This window comes from Micromys minutus, assembly GCF_963924665.1.
Source record: "Micromys minutus genome assembly, chromosome: 12".
Taxonomy (NCBI): Eukaryota; Metazoa; Chordata; class Mammalia; order Rodentia; family Muridae; genus Micromys; species Micromys minutus.
Genome location: NC_137981.1, coordinates 18,039,322 through 18,055,086, shown reverse-complemented (window position 1 = coordinate 18,055,086; position 15,765 = coordinate 18,039,322).

The window sequence follows — 15,765 nt, the reverse complement described above, 5'->3', positions numbered from 1 at the left end:
TGTAAACAACGTTCATTGTTTCAGGAATAATAGTATCTCTTGAGCTTTTCTCAAATCACAAAACAAGCTCTTCCAGCAGCTCTACCCTTGCTGAGACTCACACTTAACTTTTCTTGTCAAGATCCTCAGGTATAGTGCCTTAAAGGCTTTTTCCAGTAATAGATCTCTACAGGGCCAAGTGGTGTTAGAGACAGGGTGTTATGGTTTGTACTTTCTAATAAGTGGCACTATTAGAAGCTGTGGCCCCGTTTGGTTAGGTGTGCCACTGTGGGTGTAGGCTTTAAGATCTAGCTCATCCTAGCTGCCTGAGCCATCCAGAAGCCAGCATTCAGCCTTCAGATGAAGATGTAGAACTCTCAGCTCCTCCTGCACCATGCCTGCCTGGATGCTGCCATGTTCCTGCCTTGATGGTAATGGACTGAACCTCTGAACCTGCAAGCCAGCCCCAATTAAATGTTGTCCTTTATAAGACTTGCCTTGGTCATGGTATCTGTTCACAGCAATAAAGCCCTAAGTAAGACAGAGGGGCTTAGGCATGTGCTTCTGTTGGTTTTAAGCAGTTCTTTTACATCCTAAGCCTCTCTCTACCCTGCCATTCCTCTAAGGAGCTTAAGTTGTCCTGGTGCTTTATGGTTAGCTTGTGCTCAGGGCTTCTTGAAGGAACCCAGAAAAGAAGCTTCAGTTGTATCTGATAGCATCTTGCATGGTGTGGTGCTTTGAATTGGTATGGCTCCCATAGACTTATATGTTTGAATGCTTGGTCCCATAGGAAGTGGCACTATTAGGAGGTGTGGCCTTGATGGAAGGGGTGTGGCCTTCCTGAAGGAGGTGTGGCCTTATTGGAGGAAGTGTGTCACTGTTGGGAGTAGACTTTGAGATCTCCTATGCTTTAAGCTGTGCCCAGTGTGGCATGCAGTCTCCTACTTTGAATCAAGATGTCGAACTCTCAGCTCCTTCTCCAGCACCATGTCTGCCTGCACACTGCCATGCTTCTCGCCATAACAACAATAAACTAAACCTCTGAAACTGTAAGCCAGCCCTAATTAAATAAGACTTGCTATGGTCATGGTGTCTCTTCACAGCAATAAAACCCCAAGACACATGTCAAAAACAAAAACTCACTAGAAACACACACCAGTTGGTCAACAGCACTGTCCAAGAATCCGGGATTCACTGGTTAACAGTGGTGCATCAAGCTTCCATACCAACAGGGCGCCAGACAGAGGATGCAAGCCCAGAATTAACAATAGGAAGAATACCTATATTAATACCACAGCACCCACATGCAGAAAGTGTTATGAATGACGGATGAGATGGTAATTAAAAGATGGGATAACTGCACGTGGAAAGAGAAACTGAGAAAAAACGCTAGTGCCTTAGATGTGTACCAGAAACAATACTCTAATGTTTATTATCCGTAAGATACAGGCAGCCCATTGTCATGATGTCTGGACAGTTGTTTGCCTCCTCATATGTATGTCTTTGTCATGCTGGTTATATAAGAAAATATGTCATTCCCACCCTGGCTCATAGAATTCACTGGCATCAGACTCTTTCAAACTACTGTCTTTATCATTGTTCCTAATTTCCCCATCACCTTCATCATCTCAAGCAGAAACTGCCACAGGTAAGAACATCTTCTCTCTTTCCTCCTTATCCTGGACATCCATGATCATAATTTCCATCACTTCCACTTTGTGTATGGCTTAAATTTAATCAGCATACTATATTAAATGTATTGGAACTTCACTCTTTTTAAAGACCCAGTAGTACTCCATTAGTATGTACAGATGATAATTTATTTATCCATCTGTGTGTTGATGGACATATGGGTTGCTTCTACCCTTTTAGCTATCATCAACAATGCTGCTACAAACTTTCACACCACAGTTAGGCTGTTCTTCATTATTCCTTCCTCCTAAAGCCCCAGGCATTCCATGAGTGCTTACATCCACTACTGAGGGTTGATTCTGTTTCTTCCTTGAGGACACTGAGGTACCTGTGGGATCAGAGACCTGAGCTACAAATAGAACCAGACACCGATATCGTGCTTCCCATCCCTAGACTTGATACATGCTGTTAGTATGTTCAAAGACTTACTGCATTAACAATCAAAAAAGACTTGTAGAAAGTATAGAAAGACGTAGACTTTGGTATTGGAGAGTTGCGTTAGCAGACTATCAAGAGAAAGGCTGAGGGGTGGACTACTGCATTGTGAAGGAGCACACAGCAACTGTTACATTGTAGTAATATAGCTTATCTTTATGTTTTAAGTCTGCACACAAAGGAGTGGCATGTGTTTAATACATACTTGGGATGGTTTGAATATAGTTGGCCCAGGGAGTGGCACTATTAGGAGGTGTGGCCTTGTTGGAGGAAGTGTGTCATTGTGGGTGTGGGCTTTAAGACCCTCATCCCAGCTTCCTGGTAGCCAGTGTTCTCCTGTTTGCCCCCGGAACAAGATGTAGACTCTCAGATCCTCCTGCACCATGCCTCCCTGGATGCTGCCATGCTTCCTGCCTTGATGATAATGGACTGAACCTCTGAACCTGTCAGCCATCCCCAACTAAATATTACCCTTTTAAGAGTTGCCTTGGGGTTCTAGAGAGATGGCTCAGCAGTTAAGAACACTGACTGATCTTCCAGAGGTCCTGAGTTCAATTCCCAGCAACCTTTTGAAATAAGATTCCATTGCCCTCTTTTGGCTTGTCTGAAGAGAGAGATAGTGTACTCACATAAGATAAATCTTTATAAAAAAAGAATAAGAGTGGCCTTGGTCATGGTGTTTGTTCACAGCAGTAAAACTGTAACTAAGACAATACTTTTTTATAATACTGACTCCTAGCCCACTACCCTTTTTTTTTCCTTCTGTCCCCTCTCATTTTTTTTTTTTTTTTTTTTTTGTTTATTTATTGAGACAGGGGTTCTCTGTGTTGCTTTGGCTGTCCTGGAACTCACTCTGTAGACCAGAATAGCCTCAAACTCACAGAGACCTGCCTGCCTCTGTTGGGATTAAAGGTGAGTACCATCACAACCCAGCTTGACATAGACTCTAACAAAAACATTTATGGTCATTGAACAGATGCTAGTTTTGAGGGTCTCTCAAAATGGAGGAGCAAGCCGTTCTCACATCGATCATTAAGTTGCTATAGTTACGGGCTGGGAATGAAGTCCAGATGGTAAAGTGCTTGCCTAGCATAAAGCCCTGGGTTCTGTCCCCACTGTGGCATAAATGGGAAATAGTGACTCATACCAGTAATGTCAAATGCTCAAGGTCAAGCAACAATTCACATGCAAGTGTGTGTGTGTGTGTGTGTGTGTGTGTGTGTGTGTATCTATATACATATATATACACACACATATATATATATATATATATAATTGTGTGTGTGTGTGTGTGTGTGTATGTTGCTAATTTCCCTTTCCTTTTCTCTAGGAACTTGAGAAAGTCCCTGGCCAAATGTATGTTGAAAAACAATTATAATCTGAGTTTATCTTCTTGTAGCCTCTGGTAATTTTTCCCTTCCGCATTTAACAGTATTCTTACTGTATGGCTAAACATTAATTTTCTCAGTCTCTTTATCCTTTGTAAAGAAGAAGATTACTAATTTGCTTGAGTTAATTTCATATCCAGCCACTTTGTTGAAGTTGTTTATCAGCCATAGGAGTTCTCTGGTAGAATTTTGGGGGTCATTTATGTATACTGTCACATCGCCCACAAATAGTGATACCTTGACTTCTTCCTTCTCAATTTGTATCCTTTAGATCTCCTTTTGATGTCTAATTTCTCTAGCTAGAACTTCAAATACTGTATTGAATAGGTAGGGAGAAAGTGGGCATCCTTGTCTAGTCCCTAATTTTAGTGGAATTGCTTCAAGTTTCTGTTTAATTTGATGTTGGCTGTTGATTTGCTGTGTGTTGCTTTTATTGTGTTTAGCTATGTGCCTGAATTCCTGATCTTTCCAAGACTTTTGATATGAAGGGGTGTTGTATTTTGTCAAAGACTTTTTCAGTGAGATGAACATGTGTTTTTTTTTTCTTTGAGCTTGTTTATATAATGGATTATGTTGATAGATTTCCATACATTGAACCGTTCCTGTATTCCTGGGATGAAAAACAAATAGCCTTGGACTGGAAAGGAGGCTTATTGGTTAAGAGCCTATACTGCTCTTCCAGAGGATTTGGGTTCAACTCCCAGCACCCAAATAGCAACTCAATAAGACTCTCTTCTGGAATCTGTGGGCACCTACACTCATGAGCATGTACCCCTACCCCACATGTATAATTAAAACAGAATGAATAAAAGACAATAAAGCCTCAATGGGCATGAGAGCACAGGTCTGTAATCTCTGAATTCAGGTTGAGTTAGGAGAGCAACCTAGCCAACACAGGGACACCTGTCACAAAATAAAACAGAGAAACAACAACAACACACACACACATATTCACACACAGAGTTTCATTTTTATGTGTGTGTGATATTTATACTAAATTCTACAAAAAAATGTTCCGTGTCCCTATTTATCTTCTTGCTTTTCTAGAAATTAACACCAACATATAGAGTAGTCAAATTAAAAATAGATTTTCTTTTCAGGATTTAAAACCAAGATCAGCACAATTCTAATCAAGAATTCATTCTGTGGACATCAATGGTAATTTCTTTGCAAAGTTACTCTTCTATAAGCTTATGAAAGACAGTGAAAAGTAATAAGTATACATTTTCTATTAAAAATCCCACAGCTGATTAAAAATATTGACTTATTTTTCATCCTCCGCAAGCATTTTATTGCTGTGCAAGGTTGCCCTCTTGTGTTTTCTCTCGCCAAGTCATTACCACTTTTATTGATTTCATTTCCCTTCTAACATTCCTAACAAATTAACTTGCCATGAAATTAGCTTTAAACTAAACAATGAAAAGTGACACGGATCAGTGTTAAGACTCGTCAATGAGGTTAAACCCCTAACATCACTTATAAACACTATTCCCTAATATGAGGGAGAATCGGAATCATGTAGAAACAGCCACACTACTTCATTTTCAATGTTTTCTAGTTAAAGCAGGTACTCATATGTAGCTGGTAGAAATGTAAATTAGGTGTGCATGTATGCATGCACATGCACTCACATGCATGTACACACATATGCACATACACACCCATGCACACACACATACTTCCTTTTGTGGGATGGGCATCTGACCTGTGTCTAGGAAAGTATTCTTTCACTGAGTTACCTTTCAAGACAGGGTCTCATTGTGTAGTCGAGCTGGCCTCAAATTCCACATTTCTTATCCAACCTCCTCCATGCAGTGATTATTGATTGGTACTTTTTTTTTTTTTTTTTTTTTTGCAAATCAAATTAGCACTTTACATTATGAGCCTAGTTTTGCTTCTAGGAACTACCTTAAAAACACAATTGTAAGCGCCCCCAAATTTCACGTGCAAACTGTTCGCCATAACTTTATTTACCATGCAAATACTTTATTATGTTATATATTTAATATATTATTATTTTATAATACAAAGCCTTATGCATCTCTTACCTCTCACTGGACCCTTGTCCATTCTCCAGTTTGCAGCAAGAACAAATCTCCTGGTGTCTCCTGGGATGACGCTGAAAGCCTTTAGGCAAGACCCCCAGTGACCTGCCTTCTACCTACCCAACTCTTTAAGCCGCTTTGTCTTTTAGGCATTCTGTTCCTCACCATACTGTCCCCTCGTGGTCACTTGAGGTAAAACAGATGTGCCTTTTCTTTGGCTCAACTTTTACCTACCCTTTAAGACTGATGCTTCTTTCCTTGGGGAATCTTAGTGGTCCGTGCTGTACACATCTTTCCCGGAATGGCTCTCCCTATTGAAGTCCTTGTGGTTGGTGCTGGGGATAGATTCCGGGGTAGAAGTTTACCATTAAACTGTACCCTCAGCTTCCCACCCTTAACTCTGCTTTGTCTTTTTCTCTTCCTCCAGATCGTGGCCTCAGTGAGGGCGGAACTAAGTGTTTCCTGTTCTCCTTGTTGGAATTCTGTAAACCCCACCCCGCAGTTACCTGGCAACAGCCAGGTATGCTCCTATGCTCTACTCCAGTTACCTGGCCCTATAAAAGGGGCTGCTTGCCCCCTCCTCTCTTGCTCTTTTGTCCTCGTTTTCCTTTGCTCCCCCCCCCTTGTCCTTTCTCTCCCCATTCCCTTCTCCTCCCTCTCTCCACGTGCTCATGGCTGGCCTCTACTTCTCTACTCTTCTCTTCTTCCTCTCCCTCCCTTCCTCGCCCCCTCCCTCCCCCCCTCTGTGCCTCTACTACCCTCTTAACTCCCCCATGACCTGAATAAAATCTATCTGTACTATACCTTCGTGTGGCTGGTCCTTCAGGGAGAAGGGATTCCCAACATGGGTCCCCCAGAAGCATCCCCCTATCCCCCAGGCCTCACCACACTTCCTAACGTTCTATAAAAACACTCCTTGGCACCGATAGTGCTTGGCAGGGAAGCCACAGTTGTCCATTACATGGAGACGAGTGAACGAATTAATGAGGTAACCCGGTCGGTTTTTACGCCAACAAAGCATTCCTAGACACCATAGAGAACCGACTGTGAGAATCCCGGGATGATGATGGTCTAGGGGATGCTAGGGGTACTGCATCAGGGTCAAGCTCTCAAGTTTGTCCTGTGTGTCTACCTCTCTTCCCTGCTCTGTACTTTAAATTTGCTTTTGTTTTATAGGGGCGAGAATGAATACATTGGGACATGCTGACTGGCCTCTAATATTTTAAAGACAGCTCTTACAATAAGGGACGAATAAAATAGGATTCATCAATGATTACAAATAATCTTTAAAGACACATGAAATGTTCGTGTAATTTTTATTAACACTAACTACTTTTAAAGTGATGTCCAACATATATTTAAGTATCTAATTATGAACAAAGAAGTATACACAGAGTTTGAACTGTGGAATATGTTTCTTCATGTACACACACACAAATTTTTTTTTCTTTTGAAACTGGGTTTTTGCCTGTAGCCCTGACTGTCCTGGAATTTGCTTGGCAGACCAGGCTGGACTTGAACTAAGAACTCCGAGATCTGCTTTCCTCTGCCTCCCGATTGTGCGCTATCACTGCCTGGTTATGTACACAGCTGTATTTGTTGTGAATAAAGCCTGTTTCAGGCTCTCCTCTCTAAAACCAGGGTTTATTTCTTTTTATACAAATTGCACGATTTAAATAAATTGCTGCCTTTCACATAAAATATATTGTGTATGTATTTAATTAAATTGTACAAAGTAGCTAGATATAGTAGGGCACATATTCCATACCAGAACTCGGGAGGCAAAGCAGGTAGATCTCTGTGAGTTTGAGACAAGCTGGTCTATATAGTATCTACATAGTGAGTTCTGGGACAGCCAGAGAAGACCCAATATGTATGTATGTATGTATGTATGTATGTATGTATGTATGTGTCTCTCTGAGGGTCATTCTGTGTAAAATACTTCTTAAAAAAAGTTTTTATTGTTTTCTCTGAATATCTCTTTTGTTAAAGAAACATGAATTTAAAAATTCTTTAAACTAGCATGAATTTTATGTCAATTAACCAATTTACAGTTATTGTAAGTGAGTTAGAGACCAGGCAAAGGGGACACACTGGGCTCTAAGTGGCAGCCTCCACAGCTGGCTGGGGAAAAGTCCCTCACCTGCTCCAGTTACCTCAACAAATCTAGGAAGTTGCTTTTCTTTTGCTTAACAATAGGTCCCAGTGATAAGCAGAACCGCTCTCCCCCAAAGCTCCTTGAAGTGCAAGAGGACTAAGAGGATCAAAGGGACCATCAGCCGCTCCCGAACTTCAAAGGTTTCTCCAGTGGGAACCAAGGAGCGCTGGCCCTTTCTACTTTGGCGAGTTCCATTACTTTGTGGAAACACAGCATTAGCTCCGAAGGTTACTGCACCTTTCTATTTCCTCACGACACCTGCATTAGAGATTTTGTGCACATACTAAAAATGAGTTGCAAATCAAAGTACATGTTAGGGACAGAGACTGATTCACTTTGTGAACATCGGAGTGCTGGCTTAGTATTGTGTGTTTTGTTACTTTCTAAAGTTTTTCTTTTTTAAGTCTTGGTTGTTTTCTGAATTTCCTCATGTATACAAAACAATGAAACAAGTATTTTATTTCAGAAGATTTGTATTGTAACATCCACATTTACAAAGTATACTTACCTTTTTTCATAGCCTGGGTTCTAGCCTTGAAAACCATCCTTTACTGAGACATTTCGCACAGGCTATGGTGATCTGAAGCCAAAAATAACAAAGTCAACCATATAAACTGCTGTCTTCTTGTAAGCACTGCCACCAAATGTTCATTTTAATAATAAAATTATATCTGTAAGTGATGATCTTAAGAAATGCTACCTTAGGCCCAAGAATGTCATTTATGGGATAAAAGAAAGTCCTACATAATTAAACTTGATTAAGGTCATTTATACCAAAAGAGAGATGCATTCCTTTTTAAAATTTATATATATGGTGTTTGTGTGTGTGTGTGTGTATATGTACCAGAAGAGGGCATCAAATCCCATTACAGATTTACAGATGGTTGTGAGCCACCATGTGGTTGCTGAGATTTGAACTCATGACCTCTGTAAGAGCAGTCAGTGCTCTTAACCGCTGAACCACCTCTCCAGCTCAGGAGCTACATTCTTAAAGGACGTTAAAAAAAAACAAAAACAAACAAACAAAAAACTCCATCCATAACTTTAGAATAAATGTATTGCAAAAAGAAAGAATTCCTACCCTTAAGAAATCTTTCAGTAGGTACTAGAAATACAGCTCTGTAACGGTACTCTTGCTGTTCTTGTAGAGGAACTGGGTTAAGTTCCCAGCATTGGTCTCTAACAGGTTTCAGGGCATTTGGCCTCCTCATAGCCTTCAGAAGCATTGTGCACTCACAATGCACAGACACCCACAGAAATATATGTTTGGAAACTTTTCTAGAAGAAGCCACAGATAGACAAAGAGATGCTTCAAAGAAGTGCAGGCCCAGATATCCAAAGCACACAGAGGTTGCTTGTTCATGGGAAGGTGTATATGCCTGTGTAAAAAGTTAGGAGCAGGAGAGATGGCTCAGTGGTTAGGAGCACTGATTGCTTTTTCCAGAGATCCTGAGTTCAATTCCCAGCAACCACATGGTGGCTCACAACCATCTGTAATGGGATCTGATGCCCTCTTCTGGTGCGTCTGAAGACAGCTACAGTGTTCTCATATACATAAAATAAATACAGCTTTAAAAAAAAACCAGGAGTGGATTAGGGGGTTAGAAGGATCACAGGGGCTAGGAATTGCTTGGTATAACTCAGACAGATCAGCTCTGAAGTTACTTATTCACATGAACAATCACCATTAATTGAATATTTCTAGTTGGATTTATTACTGGAAGAAAAGAATGGAAAATGGACTAACAGGCCAGGAGAACAACTTAACTGAAGGGCAGGAAGAAATGCCACACGGGAACAAAGGAAGCGGTGTTCGGGAGGCGAGAGGTCCAGCTTTGGGAACACAGCAGTGACTATTGCTAGAGGGATACTGGCGGGCAGGAGACCAACAGTGACAGGGTGAGCCTGTCCTTGAACAGGTGCTGTGGTAGGAATTAGTCTGTGGCGAAAGGCTGGAAATGAAGAAGGGATATTTTCCAAATGGAGCAGCTTTTCAGTGCTCAGGCCCAATACCCAGCCAAGGAAACATGGAACCAACATTTTTAGGGGCAACTGTGGCCAGGAGAATCCAGAGGCCCTGAACCAGGCTGTATGAATCTAGTAGGTGGAGGGAGGTGTGAGCCATGGGTGAACAGGAGGGCTGTTTCCCACTCTCTGGATTCGGGGAGGTAGGCACGGGAGAGGTCTGATATGGATGAGTTTATTGGGTAGGGTGGCACGCACAGGTAAGAAATAGTTTGCTTTCTTAGGGAAGTGGCGGCACTTGCATGTGATAAGCCAGCAGTGATTCAGCTGGGGTTGGCCGAGACTGGCCCCAGAGACCGGATAAACAGAATTGGAAGTCCCAGTAGTTAAGGGCACAGCTAAATTGGAGACCAATAATTTTCAATGGCTTTCAAATGAAGGAAGGATAATTGTCCCCAAGGCCTCTCGCCAGCCCTTTTGTACCTACGGGATCAGTCAGTCCATTCAGGTCTACCTGCCTAGGACCCTGTGTGGCTCTGAGGCCTTGGGTCTGGGACTGCAGCTGAGACTGCCAATTACTGTTCTCAGAGGAAGGTGAAAGGTTAAAGAACAGACTACCACCCCCAGCCCTCCATTTGAAGTGAAGAATCAATGTTAATTAAAGCACTTTAAACTGGGAATCTCAGAGTGTATCAGGTTAGGGAGTAAAACGCTAGTTTTCTAATATCTGTCCTTTGGCTAAATTATACAAACCCCAGATTTGAGATAATGCCCTTTCTTTCCACTGGAATGAAAACAAGCTAAGGACTCACACACATCCAGTGCCTTATGTATAATAGATAAGATTAGTCGGACTTAGAACCCCAAGACATGTAAAACAAAGCTACACAAATACTTCTATGATTCAGTGTCTGTGCCTGTGGCACTGAGTGTCATCCTGCTGAGTTAAGGGACCTCGAAGCATCTTTTCATTATTAATGTCTTCATCCCCACAGTTCCCATGCAGGTAGGCCCACAGCACAGTTTCTCCCCTAAACCTAGCCAATAAGGGGAAAAATGGTGTGCTGCCAGAGAGACTTGGGAAAGAAGTCTTTCTTCTTCGGAGGAATTCCAGGAAGTTGCTTTAAGATATTGTTTCCAAATCTGTTGCTCATTTTAGTTGGTTTAATGAGGTATTTTTTCTCCTAGCATTTAAGATGTGTCCTTTTGTTGTCAAAAGTGAACAATAAGTAACTTTTTTTCAAGTGACTATTGCATTGTAAGGTATCACAAAGCAACGAACACACGTAGCTGTACATCCCTTCTCTGCTCTGAGGCCATTTCTTTTCTTGCGATGCCTTTGCTCACGGAGGCAGTTTCTTTAGAGAATTTCCCAGCAGGCAGATATGCCTGCAGCACTGTAGTGAATTAGTTCTATTTCCATGCTCCAAAAATGTTAGCATCATATCAAGTAAAAAAAGGAAACTTTTTATTTCTCAGGTAGAGAAGAAAATGTGTCCTAGAGATGCCATCTGACCCAGAAGTACATTATTCAGATTTTAATCCTGGAATACAAGGAGCTCATTGGCTCTCAGATGTCAGATACGTATCTGCCTGGTTATAAAGGAAGCCGGAATTTACTTCATTACTGTAAGAATTCTACACTATGTCAAAAAGACTCCTTTATGTGTTAGCTAAGTGATACAAAGTAACAACAGTCTTTGACTTTAAGGAGGTCTTCACAATTCCAAATAAATAATAATAACAACAATAACAACAACACATTAAAGCCATTTTAATTTGTGTGTGTGTGTGTGTGTGTGTGTGTGTGTGTGTGTGTGTGTGTGTAAGAGAGAGGGGAGAGGAGAGAGGGTGTACCTGCCCCAGCTCATGTGCAGAGGTCAGAGGACAACTCATGAGAGTTGTTTCTCTCTGACCACTATATGGACCCTTGGGATCAGGCTTGGTGGCAACCTCTGTTACCCTATGAACCATCTCTCTGCCTCAAAATTCTGATTTCTTTTTTAAATTTGAAAATAACTTTTGGAGAGGCAATATCCAATCAGCCCTTTGCTGTGACTAAATTCATTGTCAAATAACACAGAAACACCTTGAAGACCAGTTGCCCTTCTTTTTTACATTGGAGTCAGTTTTTCTTTTTTTTTTTCTTTTTTCCTTTTTTTTTTTCCCCCCCCAGATACTGCTGTATTCCAAAGGGAATGGCTGATGTCTTAGTTAGGGTTTCTGCATCAAAATACCATGACCAAAAAGCAAGCTGGAGAGGAAAGGGTTTATTCAGTTTACATTTCTACACTGCTGTTCATCATCAAAGGAGTTCAGGACAGGAACTCACACTGGGTAGGAACCTGGAGGCAGAAGCTGGTGCAGAAGCCATGGAGGGATGTTACTAACTGGCTTGCTCAGCTTGCTTTCTTATAGAACCCAGGTCCACCAGCCCAGAAATGGCACCACCCACAATGGGCTGGGCCCTCCCCTGTTTGATCACTAATTGAGAAAATGACTTACAGCTGGATCTCATAGGGGCATTTCCTTAAGGAAGGCTCCTTTCTCTGTGATAACTACAGCTTGTGTCAAGTTTACACACAAGATCAGCCAATACAACTAACCCCTTGTCAATTTGGCACACAAACATATGTGCCTCAACTCTTATTTTCTTATTCATCCCTAAGGTCTAAATAACTTTAAAAGTCCCACATTCTTTACAAATTCTTACATATTAAACTTTTAGCCCCTTTAAAATATCCAGTCCCTTTTGAATTTTAAAGTCTTTTTACAATTCAAAATCTTTTAACTGTGGGTCCTACCAAAATACTTTCTTCCTTTAAGAGGAAAAAATATCAGGGCACAGTCACAACCAAACTCTAACCGTCCAATGTCTGGATCCACTCACGGTCTTCTGGGCTCCTCCAAGGGCTTGGGCCACTTCTCTAGCCCTGCCTTCTGTAGCACAAAGCTTGCCTTCTAGGCTCCAACTGCCTGGGCACCATTGCTGATGCTGTTCTTGGTGGTCATCTCATGGTACTGGCATCTCCAAAATCCTGTTGTCTTCTGCTGCTACTGGACTGCACATTCACAAAATAGTCTCTCGTAGGCTCTTTTCATGGTGCCAAGCCTCAATTTCTCTGCATGACCCCGTCAGTCCTGGGCCTTCAACTGCCACTGAGGCTGCACCTTCACCAATGGCCTTCCATGGCCTCTCACAGTGCCAAGTACCAGCTGCTACCCCTTCTTGTTTCAAAACCAGTACCACCTGGGTGACTCACACATTACCAAGTCTGGCTACCAACACGAGGTACAGCAATGGCTGCCTCTGGAACATAGTGCCTGCCAATGGAACACAGCTTCTCTGTGCTCTCAGCAAACACTTCCCAGATGATTTCACCTTAGTGATGCTGGTCTCTGCTTAATTACTGATACTTTCTTAGCTCCAGCTGACCAGCATCAATCAACCCAGTAATACAAATATTTCCCTTTAGTGGTTCTGGTGTCTTGTTAATCACAGCTGATTCTTCAGCCCCAGATAAACAAAACCACAGAATCTTCACAATCAAAATAGCCACGGCCCTGATAAGAGTCTTTAATCTTCCCTCTGAAATTTCACAAGCCAGGCCTCCATCTTCTGCAATGTTTTCAACGTTATCTTCCAAGCTCCTACAGAACATCCCACAGAGCTCTTGACACCCAATGGCTCTTCTAGCCCAAAGTTCCAAAGTCCTTCCACAGTCCTCCCTAAAACATGGTCAGGTTATCACAGGAATACCCCCACTATGCTGGTACCAATTTCTGTCTTAGGGTTTCACTGCTGTGAACAGATAACATGAACAAGGCAACTCTTGGCTGGCTTTACAGACTTAGAAGTTCAGTTCATTATCATCAAGGCAGGAACATGGCAGCATCCAGGCAGGCATGGTGCAGGAGGAGCTGAGAATTCTACATCTTCATCTTAAGGCTGCCAGGAGAATACTCCAGGCAGCTTGGATGAGGGTCTTCTGGCCCACACCCACAGCACCATTCCTATTCCAAAAGGTCACACCCACTTGAGCAGGGCCACACCTTCTAATAGTGTCACTCCCTGGGTCCAGCATATATGAATCATCATAGCTAAGAAGCATTCTTCTAAATGAAAACTTCCCATAAACTTCTTTGAGTATTGTGTGAGACCATTTGGGCATCCTTCCTTCATGAGTTGAATAGATCACGTTTCTTTGGCCAAACCTCCACGTAATGCTTAGAAACTATGTATTGGGAGAGGGAGCACTTTCATGGAGGCAATGGGTGGGTGAGGGGTGATGGGATTGGTGGAAAGGTGTAAAAATTTACACCTGAATTGTAAATACAGAGAACATCTAATTATAAAAAAAGAAACACATATATGTGTGCACATATATATATATATATATATTCTATCTACTTAACAGTTTAAGAAGGTTGTTTATTCGTGTAAGTATTTTGCTTGCATATATATAAAATGTGTACTGTGTACTTTCCTGGTACCTATGCAGGTGAGAAAAAGGCATTGGATTCCATGAACTGAGTCATAGATGGTTGGGAGTTACCTCGTGGAGCCAAACTGGGTCCTCCGTAAAAGTGACAAGTGCTCTTAACCACAGAGCAACTCTATAGCCCCTATATATGTTCTTTTGTGTGATAAACTCTCGCTGTGTAGCCCAGGCTGGCCTCAAACTCATGATTCTCTCCCCTGAGGCTTTTGGGTGCTGGGATTATAGGCGATCACCAGTATATCTGGCCTAAATTTATATCTTTAAACGACGTATTTAGATGTTTGAAAATGTGGCTGCATTGTATTTTTCCAGACATGGTCTTACTGCGCAGCCTATGCTTAATTGGAACTATGTAGCAATGTCTGGCTTTGAACTTGCAACTTTGTTACCTCAGCATCCCAAATGCTAAGATTACACGTATATGTCATCAGGCCTGGGTTTGCAAATTAGTTTTATGTCTTTTTGAAGAGGACAAACAGGATTGTGCCATACATATGCATCTTATTTCTCTTGCCCATAAAGTATTGGGACAGTTCTGTTTTGTGTTTGAGACAGGGTCTCATTATGTAGTCCTGCCTAGTCTAGGACCAACTAGACTTGGTTGGTCTTGAACTTGTGGCAGTTCTCCTGCTTCTGCTTTCCAAGTGCTGAGAGTACAGGTGTGGTTCACTAGTTTGGCTTTAAAATGCGTTTCCCCGTATACACCTGTAGAAACTTAACTTTTCCAAAATAGTCTTAGTTAGGGTTTCTGTTGCTGCAACCAAACACTGTGACCAAAAAGCAAGCTTCGGAGGGAAGGGTTTATTTGGCTTATGCTTCCACATTACTGTTCATCATCAAAGAAGTCAGGACAGGAATTCAAACAGGGCAGGAACCTGGAGGCAGAAACTGATGCAGAGGCCATGGAGGGGTGCTGTTTCCTGGCTTGCTCCCTATGGCTTGCTCAGCATGCTCTTTTAGATGCCAGGACCACCAGACCACCAACCACTGCGTCACCCACAAAGCGTTGGTCCCTCCCACATTAATCACTAAAAAATACCATACAGCCTGATTTTATGGAGGCATTTTCTCAATGGAGTGTCCCTCTGTTCACATGACTCTAGCTTACATCAAGTAAAGACTAGGCAGCACACATAATACATGGCTATTTTATAGTGAATAACTGTGGGAGCAGTTTTCTGAGGAGTCCTAGGAGCTACAAGAGTACCAATAGCAACACCTCTTTGCATTTTTAACAGTAGGAGATTTTATCTTAGTTTAGGGCAGTGAAACAGCTGAATTGCTATGTCAGCAAGAGAACTCTGCTGAGTTCAATGCCTCAGAACATATGTAAATGCTGGCTGGGTGGGATGGCTCCTGCGCTCCCCACTTGAGAAGGTGGTCTCTGGAGCAAGCTGCTTTGCAAGCCAGCTCTGTTGACGAGCTTCAGGGTCAACTGACAGATCTTGCCTCAGAAAACAAGGTGGATAAGCAACGGAGGAGGATTTCTAACTTCTGTGTCAAGCACCCTTATGCCAGAAAACACCTGTGTCCACAGGTGTTTCCACGAGCACATTCACCAACACACACACATGCACACACTCAGACGCACACGTCACACA